The 16,210-nt window shown below is 38.9% G+C and overlaps 1 pseudogene; it reads left to right on the forward strand.

The window, feature by feature from the left end:
- Nucleotides 1-6,182: 6,182 nt before the first annotated feature.
- Nucleotides 6,183-6,295, forward strand: LOC112168499 (annotated as a pseudogene).
- Nucleotides 6,296-16,210: the final 9,915 nt, after the last annotated feature.

Genomic DNA, 16,210 nt, shown 5'->3' on the forward strand with positions numbered 1-16,210 from the left:
AGGGTTCTCTATTAAGCTCGTGGTCTTCATCCCATCAACTCAGAACCCAAAATCATCCTCCATGACCTCCACACAAGAATTGTAGCTCAAAATATCTCTTTATTATCCACACCTCAAGCACCTCCCAACCTCCCAAAAAGATGCTGAATAGCCTTATTGATGCAAAATGAACAAAAAAGAACATCACAAGTAATGCTAGGGTTGCCTCCCTAGCGAGCGCTTTGTTTAAGGACTTCATTGCCGGTCCATAGAGTTTTTCATTTTTCAAGAAGCATCATTGAGGTAAGTCACCTCATGATGAGAATCAAAAGTGGAGTCATGATATGGTTTAAGCCGGTGCCCATTTACCTTGAAAATTCTCCCATCATTCAAATTTCTTACTTCAATAGCACCATGAGGGAACACTTCCACTACTTCATAGGGTCCACTCCATCTTGATTTCAATTTTCCAGGAAAGAGACGAAGTTTAGAGTTGTATAGGAGAACCTTTTGTTTGGGCTCAAAGGCTTTCTTCACCAATTTTCGATCATGTAGCTCCTTTGTCTTCTCCTTAAACAATTTGGCACTTTCATATGCCTCCTCCCGAATTTCCTCTAACTCACAAAGGTCAAGTTTCCGCTTGTCACCACTAGCTTCCAAGTCAAAATTCAAAAATTTGATAGCCCACCAAGCTTTGTACTCAAGCTCAACCGGAAGATGACAATTCTTTCCATAGCATAAGCGAAAGGGAGACATGCCAATAGGAGTCTTATATGCTGTCCGATAGGCCCATAAAGCATCATCAAGCTTAATAGCCCAATCCTTTCTAGAAGAGTTGACCGTCTTTTCTAAAATCCTCTTAATCTCCCTATTTGACACCTCTACTTGACCGGAAGTTTGAGGGTGGTAAGGTGTGGCAACCTTATGCTTGACTCCATATTTCCTCAACAAGGCATCAAAAGTCCGGTTGATAAAATGTGTACCACCATCACTAATAATAATCCTAGGAGTCCCGAATCGAGAGAAAATATGCTCTTTCAAGAACTTGGTGACTACCTTAGAATCATTCTTCCTTGTGGCCTTGGCTTCAACCCACTTCGAAACATAATCAACTGCGACTATGATATACTCATTCCCATGAGACTTCGGAAAGGGTCCCATAAAGTCTATGCCCCAACAATCAAAAATTTCAACCTCCATAATATTAGTGAGAGGCATTTGGTCCTTGGAGGAAATATTCCCGGTTCGTTGACATCTATCACATTGAAGCACGAAAGAATGACAATCTGGAAACAAAGTAGGCCAAAAGAAACCGGATTGAAGGATCTTAAAAGCTGTCCTCTTTCCACCAAAATGTCCTCCACATAGAGATGAGTGACACAATGAAATAATCTCAGGGGCCTCCCGTTGAGGAATACATCGTCTAATCACCTGGTCCTTACCCACTTTCCACAAGTACGGGTCATCCCAAATATATGACCGAGCATCTCTAAGAAACTTCTTCCTGGCCTGTGCATCATAGTTATCTGGAATGAAAGTACAATTGCTAGCCCAATAGTTCACAAAGTCTACAAACCAAGGCATCTCAGTGTCAACATGAAATAAGTACTCATCGGGGAAATGCTCAGTCAATGGAATATCATAAGAGTCTCTGCCAAACTCAAGTCTAGACAAATGATCTGCAACAAGGTTCTCTCGACCCGGCTTATCCTTGATCTCTATATCAAACTCCTGGAGTAATAGCACCCAACGAATCAAACGGGGTTTTGCATCCTTCTTACTCAGTAAATATCTCAATGCCGCATGATCCGTGTGGACAATCACCTTACTCCCAAGAAGATAACTCCGAAATTTCTCCAATGCAAAAATAATAGCAAGAAGCTTCTTCTCGGTAGTAGTGTAATGGACTTGTGCATCATTCAAAGTCCGGGAAGCATAATAAATCACATGGAGTGCTCGCTCAATCCTTTGACCCAAAACAGCTCCCATAGCAAAATCTGAAGCATCGCACATCAACTCAAATGGTCTAGTCCAATCAGGTGCAATCATGATAGGTGCATGAGTCAACTTCTCCTTAAGTAGCTCAAAAGCCTGTAAACACTCCGAAGTGAAATCAAAAGGCACATCCTTGCCTAGCAAGTCACACAATGGCTTGGTGATCTTAGAGAAATCCAGAATAAAGTGTCTATAAAACCCAGCATGCCCAAGGAAACTCCTAACTCCTTTCACATTCTTCGGTGGTGGTAAACTAGAAATCAACTCAATCTTCGCCTTATCCACCTCAATGCCACGTGATGATACTACATGCCCTAACACAATACCCTCATCCACCATAAAGTGGCACTTCTCCCAATTGAGGACCAAATTGGTCTCCTCACACCGTTCTAGAACGAGGGTTAAGTGTCGAAGACAATCATCAAAGGAATCACCATGAATCGAGAAATCATCCATAAATATCTCCATAAAGCGCTCAGTCATGTCATGGAACAATGCCATCATACACCTCTGAAAAGTGGCGGGTGCATTACAAAGTCCAAAAGGCATCCTCCTATACGCAAAAGTACCAAACGGGCATGTGAAAGTAGTCTTCTCTTGGTCTTCCTTAGCAATAGCAATCTGATTATACCCCGAATAGCCATCTAAGAAGCAATAGTGGCTATGACTTGCTAGTCTCTCCAACATATGATCAATGAAAGGTAGTGGAAAATGATCCTTCCTTGTCGCTCCATTAAGCTTTCTATAATCAATACAAACCTTCCATCCATTCTGAACTCGGTGTGGCACATCTTCACCATTCTCATTCTGCACTACTGTAATTCCTCCCTTCTTGGGGACAACCTGAATTGGTGAAACCCACGGTGAATCAGAAATCGGGAAAATGACTCCAACATCTAGAAGCTTAATAATCTCCTTCTTCACTACCTCCATCATGGGAGGATTCAATCTCCTCTGAGCCTCTCGTGTGGGCTTACATCCCTCTTCTAAATAAATGTGATGCTGACACTTAAATGGACTAATGCCTTTGATATCGGCAATGGTCCAACCAATAGCTCTCTTATGCTCACGTAACACCCTCAGAAGCTTATCTTCCTCAACTTTACTCAACTTCGACGAGATAATCACAGGTAATGTACTCATCTCTCCTAGAAATGCATATCTCAATGTCGAAGGTAAACTCTTCAACTCCAAATCTGGTGGTGTCTCATATGAAGGAATAGGTGGTGTATTAGAGGGAGGTAAAGGTAAAATTGGTGTAACACGTCTAGGAACATATGGTCTCAAAGCCTCCAAATGTGCAATAGCCTCAATGTGCTCCTCACCCTCAAATTTAGTACCACCTTGAGCAATGCAAGTCTCCATGTAATCAGTCGATGAATGCTCAATGAAGTTCTTCCTAACAATATCATCCATAACATCAATCCGAAAGCACTCATCAAGATGGTATAACGGACTCCTCATAGCATCAAAAATACGAAATCCAATGGTAGTGTCAAAGACTGTCATGGTGAGTAGACCCTTTTGAACATCAATCTTCACCCCGGCGGTCGCCATAAAAGCTCTACCGAAAATAATGGGTAACTCATCATCATCATCATCACAAGAAGGAGAGTCCATATCAAGTACTACAAAATCAGTCGGCACATAAAGCTCATCTACCTTGACAAGAACATCCTCCACCACTCCACGAGGGTACTTAATTCTCCTATCCGCCATCTTAAGCTTAATTTTCAAAGGCTTAATTGGCTCCAATGACAAAGTCTTGTACAAATCATATGGCATAAGGTTAATGCTAGCCCCCAAGTCCAATAATGCTCGATCAAAGTTTCGTGACCCAATGGTGCATGGAATAGTAAAAGATCCGGGGTCACTAAGCTTAGGAGGCAACCTCCTTTGAAGCACGGCCGACACTTGCTCACTTAAGTATATATCTTCATTCTCCACAAACTTTCTCTTATTAGTGCACATGTCCTTCAAGCATTTTGCATAGGCCGGTACTTGCTTGATGGCATCAAGTAATGGGATATTGATGTTAACGGACTTGAATAGCTCAATGAACTCTTGCTTTTGTGTCTCCTTCCGCTTCTTTTGATCTTGACCCCTCTTAACTTGTGGATAGGGAAGTCTAGGCTCCGATGAGTTCAAATCAAGAGGTGGAGAAAAAGTGAGACTCCCTCTTGAACCCCTAAAGGGTGGTAACCGTCCCACTAGGGTTCTTAGCCCTCAAGGCCTCGCCTAGTGTAGAATGGATCGGTCCACTCCTATCCCTAGAATCCAAAGGTACATGAGAATAGTCTTCCTCCTTATTACTTCCCCCTTGATGTTGTTCCCGATGCTCACTAGATGACGAAATAGGCGGTGAACCATTAGAACTCAAACCCGAGGATGAACCATGTGTATCAATAGAAGTAGATGAAGTAGCTTCCGCCTTATTCCTCCCCCCTTGATAAAGATCCCTAGGTGATGATAAAGGAGTAGTGGGGCCAAAATGCACATGCTTAGGTGGTGCGGATGAAGAATTAGAAGCTTGAGACTTTGAAGATGTAGAATGAGATAAAGAGGTCTTCCTTCCTTGTGCATCTCCGGGAAGTACATTTTCTTCCTCTCCGGCTTCCTTATCCACCCCCTTATTTCTTCCTTTTGTATGCAAAGTCACATCACCCACTCCAATTCCCGGGGGTACATTTTCTTCCCCCCGGTTCCCATCCTCCTTTGAAATAAAAGTATGATGCATATGCACATTATCATTAGCAACGTGGCCAAGAGGTACATTTTCTTCCCCCTTGGCTCCATATGAATGCAACAAATTATCATCATCACTATCAATGCAATTTTCTACTAACACATGATCATCATCATTAGAATATGGAAATGAAGAGTGGGAATCATGTATAGGGGTGGAAACATGTGTATCATAAGAATGTGATGTGGGGTAAGTGGGAGCATACATGTCATCATGCACATTCAAAGGGGAGTTAGAAGATTTAGGCATGCGTACCTTATTGTCATAAACCCTCCCACTTCGAAGTGTAGTAATAGCCTTAGCTTGCTCATGTCTCGGATTTTGATCCGGTTGTGTAGGTAATGCACCATGTGGACGTCCTCCAAGCTCTTTAGCTAATTGTCCCATTTGGACCTCTAATTTTCCCACACATTGTGCAAGCGAACTTTGACCTTGAGCAAGAATATTAAGAGTTTGATCGGTCTTCGCTTGGCTTTGTGTAAGAGAAGTATGACTTTGGGCTAGGGCGGCCAATATATCATCCATATGAGACTTCTTTGGTTCCGGTTGTGGTGCTTGCCTATTTTGAAATCCGGGAGGAGCATTTTGTGTAGGATTGGCACCACCAAATGAATGAGAACTTTGACCAAACCCTTGAGTATCATGTGGGGCTCCTCCATAAGCATGTGTAGCACTAAAAGATGGCCCTTGGCCTTGAGAATTGTAACTAGATGCTTGCTGCCCATAATGATTTTGTCCACCAAATTGTGTGTTTCCATGACTGTGAGGACCAAAAGATGAAGAATTAAGACCTTGATTCCCTCCATATGAATGAGAACCACCTTGGTGTGCATTAGAGGACCCTCCACCATCTCTCCATGAGAAATTTGGGTGGTTACGCCAACCCGGATTATATGTAGTAGAATAAGGATCATTTCTTGGTGGCCTTTGATAAGAATTAATAGCTCTAACTTGCTCCTCAACAATTTCCGGAAATTGTGAAGCCAAGTGACAATCATGAGTGGAATGATTAGGAGACTCACAAATCAAGCAAAGATGTGAAGAAGCAACACTCTTGACATGTGAAGAAGACGAACCACTACCCTTTTGCGCTTGAAGAAGCATCTCAAATTTCTTGTCAATCTTTGCTTCGAGCCTCTCAAGTTTGGAATTCATAACTCCATCATCTTTATCAATATGAGAAACATCATACACACCTCTACCACGAGGCTCCATATCAACTCGGCCTCTAGTACCATATGCATGTGAATCTCGGCCTCTAGATGTAGTGTGGTCATCTCTACCTCTTCTTCTCCTTTGATGATTATCCCATTGACCGGATTGTGTAGCCACTTCCTCACAAATATCTCAAGCGGCATTAGGACCTTTCTTTAGAAAATTTCCACCCGATGCATTATCCAATCTCCTTCTATCATCAATAATCAACCCATTGTAGAATGATTCGCAAAGAAGCCACTTGGTGAGTCCATGATGAGGGCAACCTAACTCAATATCCTTGAAGCGCTCCCATGCATCATAAAAAGTCTCATTATCCTCTTGAAAGAACTTGGTCAAGCTATCCCGCATATAAGTAGTCCGATGATGGGGATAATATGCATTCAAGAACACTCTTTGCATATCGGCCCAAGAGAGAATGGATCTAGGCTTGAGCTTGTGAAACCATGTGCGTGCTTGATCTTTCAAAGAAAATGGGAATAATCGAAGCTTCAAACCCTCCAAAGTTAATCCTCCCAAGTGCATAGTGGAACATATGGCATCAAACTCAATTATATGATCATAGGGCCTTTCACTAGCCATGCCATGGAAAGTAGGGAGAATAGACAACATGTTAGGCTTGATCTCAAAGTTGGCATTTGTCGGAGGAAGCACAATGCAAGATGGAGCATTCACAATACTAGGACATGAATAATGGCTCAATGGAATCTCCTCCTCATCTTGTGGTCCTTGACGCTCGTCACCCATATCTACTACTCGAATAGGAGACCTAGAAGGTGCTTGAGAGCGATGTCTTGGTCTCCTAACTCTCCTTGTTGGTCTTCCTCTAGGTAGTCTTTGCAAAACACAACCACTTCTCAAATTGATTGGTAGTAGAGTGTCGCTCATATACCTACGAAGGATCAATATGAAATCGAGTATCTCAATAACAAAAATATAAGCAAGATAAGCACCAATTCAACTCATGAAAAATTGACAAGTAATTAGAGGGGTAAACTAACCGAAGAAGAGAATGAAACACAAGTAGTACTAAATTTGACTAAACTAACCGAAGAAATTAAAATAAAATAAAATAAAATAAAATAAAATAAAATAAAAACTAAACAAAGAAACAAGAGATAAAGATAAAAATAAAAACAAAAGTATGCTAAAAGTGACCCAAAATGCCAATTACCAAGGGATTAAGATCCGAAGACCCTAATCCCCGGCAACGGCGCCATTGACTTGGTTCATAAACTCTTCGCAAGCGTACGAATCGTTGTCAAGTAAGGGAAGTATTAAAACCTTGATTATCGTACCTCGGGGATTAGGTGTTGGACCTAACTGAGGTAATTGGCGCTAGAGTGACTCAAAAGCATACAATGAAAAAGTAAAAATAAAAATAAAATAAAGTAAAATAAAATATTCACAAGGCACCAAGCCTCGACAATGCTCGGCTTAGCTCACACTAAGCCTAATCAAAGCCACTAACTTGTAGCCCAAATGAGTTATGCACAATGGAAGGTAGAATTTTGTTTGGGAGTTTTGAATTGGGAATTAACTAAATTAAATGCAAACTAAAATAAAAGCAAACAACTAATTATCAAGCAAGAAATTAAAATTCGGATTTCAAATTAATGAGAATATGGGAGTGTCGGGTGATTCACACTAACTCTCTTGCAAATATCGATGTCAATTTCACAAATGCATGCATTTCCTATATGTGTTAAGTCCCGTATTTAGTACCGGTCAAGGCTACTAAACCAATTATCCTTTCGGTGTATCGATTATGCCGGTTAGGGCCACAATCAACTCTCTAACTTAGGCATTACGCCGGTTAAAGCCGCAATATCTAAAATTAGAGGCCTAGAGTGCAAGATAATAGAGACCCAAGCAAGCTTAGCTACAATTAAGCTAGCTAATGGTTACCACACTTAAATCCTAGATGCAACAAGACCAATAAGTTGTCAATTTATCAATCTATTCATCACAATTGCCCACAACAAAATTTCAAAGGGTGACAAAGCCTAGAAATTTGCTTCTAAGGACCAATAAATTCGGATTTAAAGCATACACAATGAAAATTGCATTTATTAAAATTAAAGCATCAATATTTATACAAGATGAGTTAGGGCTTCACAACCCTAACTCCTAAAATTGAACTACTCACAAGTCACAACCCATTAGCAAATACATCATCAAATAAATAAGAAATTAAGATAAATGATAGAGGAGAGAGGAACACAAGCTATGCTCACAATTTGCTATAGGCAAACATAAACCTAACTTGATATTAAGCCCCTACTCTTTACCAAGCCAAAATTTCTTTGTGGTGATGAAGCCTTGATGATGTGTAGTGAAAACCCCTTGAGTTTCCCTTGAGAGAATGAAAATTGGTGATGAAAATTTAAAATGGGAAGAGAGAGATATGGAGGTGGAGGTGATGTGTCTCGGTGAAGAAGAAGAAGAGTGGGTAATGGAAAGTTGGGGTCTGCGGCTCTGTTGGAGAAATTGAGGTGAGAGAGAGAATGGGGATAGGTGCGGCGCTGTTCCTCCTAGGGTTCTCTTTTGTGATTTTTTTTTTTTATATCTCCAGTGTAGAAGAGAATGAATGAATATATATGGCTACGCTAATGTGCGAGAGAGAGATAAAAATGGGTGGCTCCGATTCGGAGAGAGAGATAAAGATAAAGCTATGGCTGGTCTTCATAATATGAATTCAACTATCTGCCATGTGTCAAAATGTGATTAGCTAATGGGCTTTTGTTTGAATTCCACGTGATGGCAGCAACCTTCCTTAATTGAAACCAAAGCTTTAATTAAGTGTAAAGCTTAATTAAATCAAGGTCTAATTAAGGTGCTGCATGTTGCAATTTACATCCCCACGACATTTTGTATAGCAGGTTCCGCATTCTTGCTGACAATGACCCTGTTTGACTTCATTGTCCTTCTTGTCCATTTACTAAAAATTCCGATTTGCCAAATTTCGCACAATTTTATCTCGATTTCTGTAGCTCCACTTATTTCCTATACAATAAATAAAAATAGATTAATTACATATTAATTGACTTAAAGATTTACTTAATTCTAGTGTTTTAGATATAATTACATGTATAAAAATACGTGTAATCATGCTTACTTATGTACAATAGGCGCATTATTGTACTTAGCACAATACAAGACCGAACACCTCAATTATTATGAACTTGTTGGCTAGATATAGCCCCGCGCCAATGCAACTCCATTAGATTGGTATAAAGATAATCTTTCGATATTTGAGAGGTACGATTGATATGGGCTTGTTCTATCCCTACAGAGAAAAGAGACAACGGAAGTGTAGGATCGGACTCCACAAGGCAAAATGCCACCTTCCGTGCTCCTTCTCCCCTCTATCAAAATGACAACAATCACTTTTAAATACTGAAGTGAACCAAATCCGATAAGAGGATAATGTAGCGGACTTATTTACTAAGTCGTTACCAAAATCCACCTTCGAGAAACATGTGAAGAGCATCGGATTGAGAAAGTTATCCGAACTCCCATGATTGTAGCAATCAGGGGGAGATATTGACATCAGGGGGAGGCATGATGTCTACATGTTCGATCTCGAAGAGTGAAGGACGTGTTGTGCTCTTTTTGTCCTTCGACCAGGGTTATTTTTGTCCCACAGGGTTTCTGTTACCTGGTAAGGTTTTTAACGAGGCAACAATCAAAGCGTCATCACCAAGTTTGAGCGGTACAAGGGGGAGTGTTGAAGGATATCGACATAATGTGTGCCTCTACAAACTAGGGTTTAGAGTTGTAATAGGAATGTGTTTTAGGTATTCAATTGTAATCGGATCCTATTACCTTTTGGGTACCTTGTAACTCCCTATTTAAAGGGCTCCTATTATCAATGATAACACACAATTCTATTCTCCTACAACAGTTTTTGAAAAAAGTCAATTTATTAGAAATTTAGAACTACATATAAATACATATGAATGTCAACTTCATCTACATCCAAAAAGAGACTCTAGGCGGTTGAAAAGCCGCTCGCTGGTCTACGAAAATGCAATAATCAGACCAAGACATATGACCCATATAGTGCGAATTGTAGTGATGAACATGATAGTTATAGATCTCTTTAGAGCTGCCGATTGTTTCCCCTATAAGGGGATAATAAGGATGAACCCAACTAGATGACTGATCATATACTTCTCCATATTGATTATATCCATAAGCATCATAACCAAATTGATTGTTGCTTTCATGAGATTCATTTGAGATCCCACTGCGCTCTGTGCCTAAACTGATAGAGTCAAAACTTAAGGCAATTGAAGAAACATCAGATGTGGTACTTTGATCATCAGTTGCACCTCTAATACTTCTCCCATATCGGGTCTTCTCTTGAGCACCATGACCAGCTGTTCTCACTCCGTGGTCTTCATCTTGGGTGGTATGATCAAAATTACCTTCACAGGTAAATTGGAATCCTCCATCCACAGAAGATTGTCCATATTCATATCTTTCACCTCCACCACCTGTTCCGCTTCCAGCTGTAGTCAACATGTTTTGGAAATGTGGAGAATCAACTTTGTTAAAAGAGACAGCATCATATATGTGGTATTTGGACACCATTGTTGCCAATAGTTCTCTACCACCTTTTAGTAATGATTTAATTGTGCTTTGTTTTGATCGACTATCTTTTGATGGCATTGCTACTGGAGGCTCAGGAAATGAGTACCGATAGGTTTTTGATCGATCAACTTGTTGCGGTTGTTGACTACTACTACCACCTCTCGATTGTTTTGGAAATTGAAATCTTGCATTTCTACTAAACTGAGAGTTCTTATCACGATCTACAGTTGATCATCTTACTGCAGCACGATAATCTTGTCATTCTGCAGGGTGCATGTATGGTAGATACTGAAATCCATCATCATCATTATCATTGTCGTCATCGTCATTGTACAGACTTGTTTGATTGCCAAGATAATCATTGCGGAGTTCTTCTCTAATATCATCTTGAACAGCTGCCTTTTCTTGCTTAATAGAATCTTTTCTCTTTATCCATGCTATCACCTCTATTTTGATCTCCGGTGGCACTTTGGGGCCCTGATCAATTTGGGGCCCTTTGTATAGTTTTATAAACATTGCACTTAATAAAATAAAATCAACCAAAAAGATGAATTACATTTAACTATTTAACCGTCTGTAGTTTGCTTCATATCATATATCACTTTCTATTTTTAATTATGTTGATCCACTAAAACAAGAGACAGTTTCCAAAAAAAATTTCAGGTTTAAGACACAGACTACACAGTAGATGCGTTATTCCTCACTTTTTCAAGATGCATAGCCAAAATTTAATACTCCGTACTCTGCACTCTCTTCTCATCATGTCATCCATATATGGTTCCTTGACTTCCTTCTGCAATGTCATTTGGCCTCATTTGAATAATTGAACCTTTATGGCTTTATCTTCTTTCTATTATTCAACTACAGAGTTACAAACTACATACAGAGTTACAGAAATAGTCACAGATTACACAGTACCAAATCTCTCGTCACACAGATTTGCATTTAGACTTTTAGATAATTACTTCTCACCCAAAATCGCCTTGAGGGTATTTATCCAATTCTCCTCACCTAGATTCGCCTTGAGGGGATTTTTTTTCCTCACCTAGATTCACCTTGAGGGGATTTTCTACTCACCTAGATTCACCTTGAGGGGATTTCTCCTCACTCAAATTTGCCTTTAGGAAATCTCTCTTCACACATATTTTCATTTAGAGAATTACTGAGTTTTTTTTTTTTTTTTTACCTCAAATTTTACAGATATTTCTTCACTTTATCGGGATATATCGCAAATATCTAATATATCAGGGATATTTGACGATGTCGGAGAAATTTCGCAGAAACGGTGACAGATAAGATATTTACCCATTAGATATATCGGTCCGTCGAAAAAAGGAGATATCGGGGGATATATCGGAAATATCGCAGAGATTTAGAACCTTGCTAATAACTTAGGGGTCATCATGGGCCGGCCCTAGGTCAGCCCTACCCTAAATTTTAGGGCTTAAGGTCGGGCCGGTCGGGCCTAGTCAAAGTCAACAAAATTTAAGGCTGGGTAGGGCCGGCCTTCCGAATAGAGCCAAATAGGGTCGAAATGGGCCGAAAAGGGTCTTATTTTGTATAACCAAAAAAATATATATTATTTTTTTCTCAAAATGTGGCTCAATGATTATATAGGTAATACAAGACTCATTGTTTTTTGTTGATCATATTTAATACATACACACACACACACACACACACACACACACATATAGAAATTAACTTATAACATTTATTAATTTAGTTAAGATGGTTATATTCAATTAACTATCTCTCTAAATCTATCAATATTAATTGTTGTGTAACAAGGAAAATAATAGTTAAAGAAAACAAAGCCTATGTAATAGAAAATAATAAAAATAATATATAAATTTTAGGGTAGGGCTTTTAGAGCCGAGCCGGGCCGGGCTTGGCCCTTACGGGCTCAATTGGGCCGGGCCGTAGGGTAGGGCCGGGCTTCATTTGCATGACCCTTACCCTACCCTATTTGAGAAAGGGTAGGGTCAGGCTTAGGGTCGAAGGGCTAAATGATGAGGCCTAAATAACTAATTCAAGCAAGCAGAGATGACCAATAAGATACCAAGCAGCAAGCAGAAGTGGATCCAGTTTTTGGTGGATCTAGTGGCCTTTGGCAACAAGCTAGTTTTTCAGCTTTTTGCCTGGAAATGAAGTTGGGTCTTTGTCGGCTTAATTCTTAATTTTTCTAGTTATACATCAATTGAGGTCTCTAGAGACTAGATTTACTATGAAGGAGAGTTAAGTTGTGAGGGTTTGGGTCCTTTTGTTTTTAGGTTCGAATAAGCGAGCTCATATTTTTGCAATGAGGGTTACCAATCAATTTGTTTGGCGACTTGTGCTATCTATGACTTTGGTATAAGACAACAATTAATGTAACGTGCATTCTGGCCATGGATAAATAATGAAATTATTTATTCTCTAAAATAAAATCATTCAATAATAAAAACATATGGATCGGCGAAACAACTCTTTTGTTGTATCAAATAGCCACACATAAAAAAAAAAAAAATAAAAAAAAGGAAGCATTGATTGCTCCAAGATTATCCATCTCACATACGAAATCTAAAACCTTACATAAAATTGTAAGATCTTAAGTATCACATACTATAAAACTAGTTAAGGGAAACCGCTGAACACCTGAAATCCGAGTTTGAGAGGAAGGACCTTGGGAGAACACGGTTTTGTCTAGATTCAGAACTTGTATACCGTGTCAAGAGACATTTTTGAAAAAGTCAAAGGTGCACCATGGTTGTCCATAGTCTTGGCCCTAAAAGGGATCCGTTTCGTCCCAGGGATGATGACGAAGACGTGTTAATAGCAGAAGTGCTTACTTATGTACAATAGGAGCATTATTGTACTTAGCACAATACAAGACCGGACACCTCAATTATTATGAACTTGTTGGCCAGACATAGCCCCGCGCCAACGCAATGCCATTAGATTGGTATAAAGACAATCTTTCGATATTTGAGAGGTACAATTGATATGGGCTTGTTCTATCCCTACAGAGAAAAGAGATGACGGAAGTGTGGGATCGGACCCCACAAAGCAAAATGCCACCTTCCGTGCTCCTCCTCTCCTCCATCAAAATGACAACAAGCATTTCTAAATATTGAAGTGAACCAAATCCGATCAGAGGATACTGTAGCGAACTTATTTACTAAGTCGTTACCAAAATCCACCTTCGAGATGACCAATAAGATACCAAGCAGCAAGCAGAAGTGGATCCAGTTTTTGGTGCAACAAGCTAGTTTTTCAGCTTTTTGCCTGGTCTTTGTCGGCTTAATTCTTAATTTTTCTATTTGTACATCAATTGAGGTCTCTAGCGACTAGATTTAATATGAAGGAGAGTTAAGTTGTGAGGGTTGGGTCCTTTTGTTTTTAGGTTCGAATAAGCGAGCTCATATTTTTGCAATGAGGGTTACCAATCAATTTGTTCGGCGGCTTGTGCTATCTATGACTTCGGTATAAGATAACAATTGATGTAACATGCATTCTAGCCATGAATAAATAATGAAATTATTTATTCTCTAAAATAAAATCATTCAATAATAATAACTTATGGATCAGAGAAACAACTCTTTTGTTTTATCAAAATAGCCACACAAAAAAAAAAAAAAAAAAAAAAGGAAGCATTGATTGCTCCAAGATTATCCATCTCACATACGAAATCTAAAACCTTACATAAAATTATAAGATCTTAAGTATCACATACTATAAAACTAGTCAAGTCTTTACGCGCTTATACACAAGAGTTCTATATATGCACTAATTAATACCATATAAATCAAAATTTCATCTGTGTCAATTTCCACGACGATCTAATTTTCAGGTGATTTGGTATTTCTGATGCTGAGGTCACGTACATATATGTGTGTGTGTGTGGGGCCAATTAACGATCTACCCAGTAGCCATGCATGTGATCATATATATTAAGAACAATGTGAAGTCTAGTTGAGGAAAATGACATTGCCAAATAATTAAGAAATGACCACATGCATTATCATCATCTCACAAGAAAATGATTACCTTAGATAATATGTTACTGTTAGTGTCTGTGAGTCTAAAGTTCGAATTAATTGTGATGAGAATCTCTTGAATTTGGATTCGGATCCCAATTTCTTAAACTTTTTATTAGATCAAAATATGTGACAATTATAAAGTTATAAATTTCTTAACCTTGTTCCACAATTAATGAATTTGTGGCTGGGAGATTAGTTTCTTTTTCTAAAATTAGAAAGTTTAAGAGAGAATCCAAATCTCAAAAGTATTTAATACATTTGCTTGCAAAGACAGTGATGTTAATTTGACTTGAACCAAAATAAAATCGCTCACTGTAATCTACATTTTATTCATAATAAAGGCACAATAGGAATACAGGCTCAGTTCATCGATCTTCCTTTTACTTTGTTCTTTCTTAAGTTGCTGAAAAGAAAATAATAATAATAGCTAAATTCAGAAGCACGTACCGTAAACTAACATCCCTTTCAGTGGCTACCATTAATATTTATACACGAACGGTGAACCAAATGAAGCTTCAACCAATATGATCTGGGGGCGATCGTTCAACCCGAACTCCTATAGGTGGCTTGTTGCCGAATAAGATTCGGTTGCCAACAGGGAACGATGGTGATTTTGCTTTAGTAATCTCCATGAACTCCGCAGGAGGAATTTCGGAAGCTTTGGAAAAGAAGATTACATTGGATGAGAACAATAGCAACAGAATGAAGGGAACCGTGAAAACAGTGCAGCCCTTGTGAACCATTTTTGCTGATCATATACAGATAGAAAATTTTCCTCGCAGGAATGGAGCTTTTTATAGAACTACAATTAGTTTTTTCTATATTATAAATTTATAAGATGAGACTTTTGGTTTCTTTATTAATTAGTTAGTTGAGATAAACCGAGAAATAAATCTTGTATATGTCAAAAGTCAAGTTTCTTTGCTTGTTAAATTTGAGCTAGTGGATTCTACACCAATTAAATTTCTTATGTGACATCTAGAAGAAAAGCTAGAGTCCAGGTGATTTGGTCGTGTTTAGCCTTTCTCGGAAAGTGTGATCGGATAACCTTTTTTTTTTTTTTTAAAGGTGACAAAAGTTGTTCAACCTTTTACCTCTCGTAGTTTTAAAATAAATTCAACATCATTCGTTAGCGTATTTGACCAGCACCATGGTTCACTTCATTCGTTGAGAAGAGGATCGTGGATATTTTGAACTAATTTAGTAATTTAGGTGTGTTTGAGAATACTAACTTTTCTACTGGTGTCGACACTACAAGAAAAAACATGTTAAACAACATGCAATTCACGTTGTCAATAACTTTTGACAACGTTTGGTGCATGTTGTAGATGCCAGAGTCATTAAATGTCCCCGACTCCTTCACATCGCGCTTTGCACGTTGTCAAAAGAGGCGAAGGCCGTTGTTGTAATTATTCAACAATGAGCTTTGCAGGTTGTCATAAAGTTTCAACAACGTTTCAAGCGCGTGTTGTAAGTTTTAACAACGCTCTCAGCATATTGTCTTTAGTTTTCGACAGCATACATGGTATGTTGTCATATTACTGAATGCGTTGTTATAACGTTTCAGTATATTATTGCACAATTTGCTGGGTTCTTCTTTCATGTACCTCTATAAACATTCACCATTACTTAAGCACATTCACATGCCAATATT

Source organism: Rosa chinensis, chromosome 5 (assembly GCF_002994745.2).
Source record: "Rosa chinensis cultivar Old Blush chromosome 5, RchiOBHm-V2, whole genome shotgun sequence".
Lineage (NCBI taxonomy): Eukaryota > Viridiplantae > Streptophyta > Magnoliopsida > Rosales > Rosaceae > Rosa > Rosa chinensis.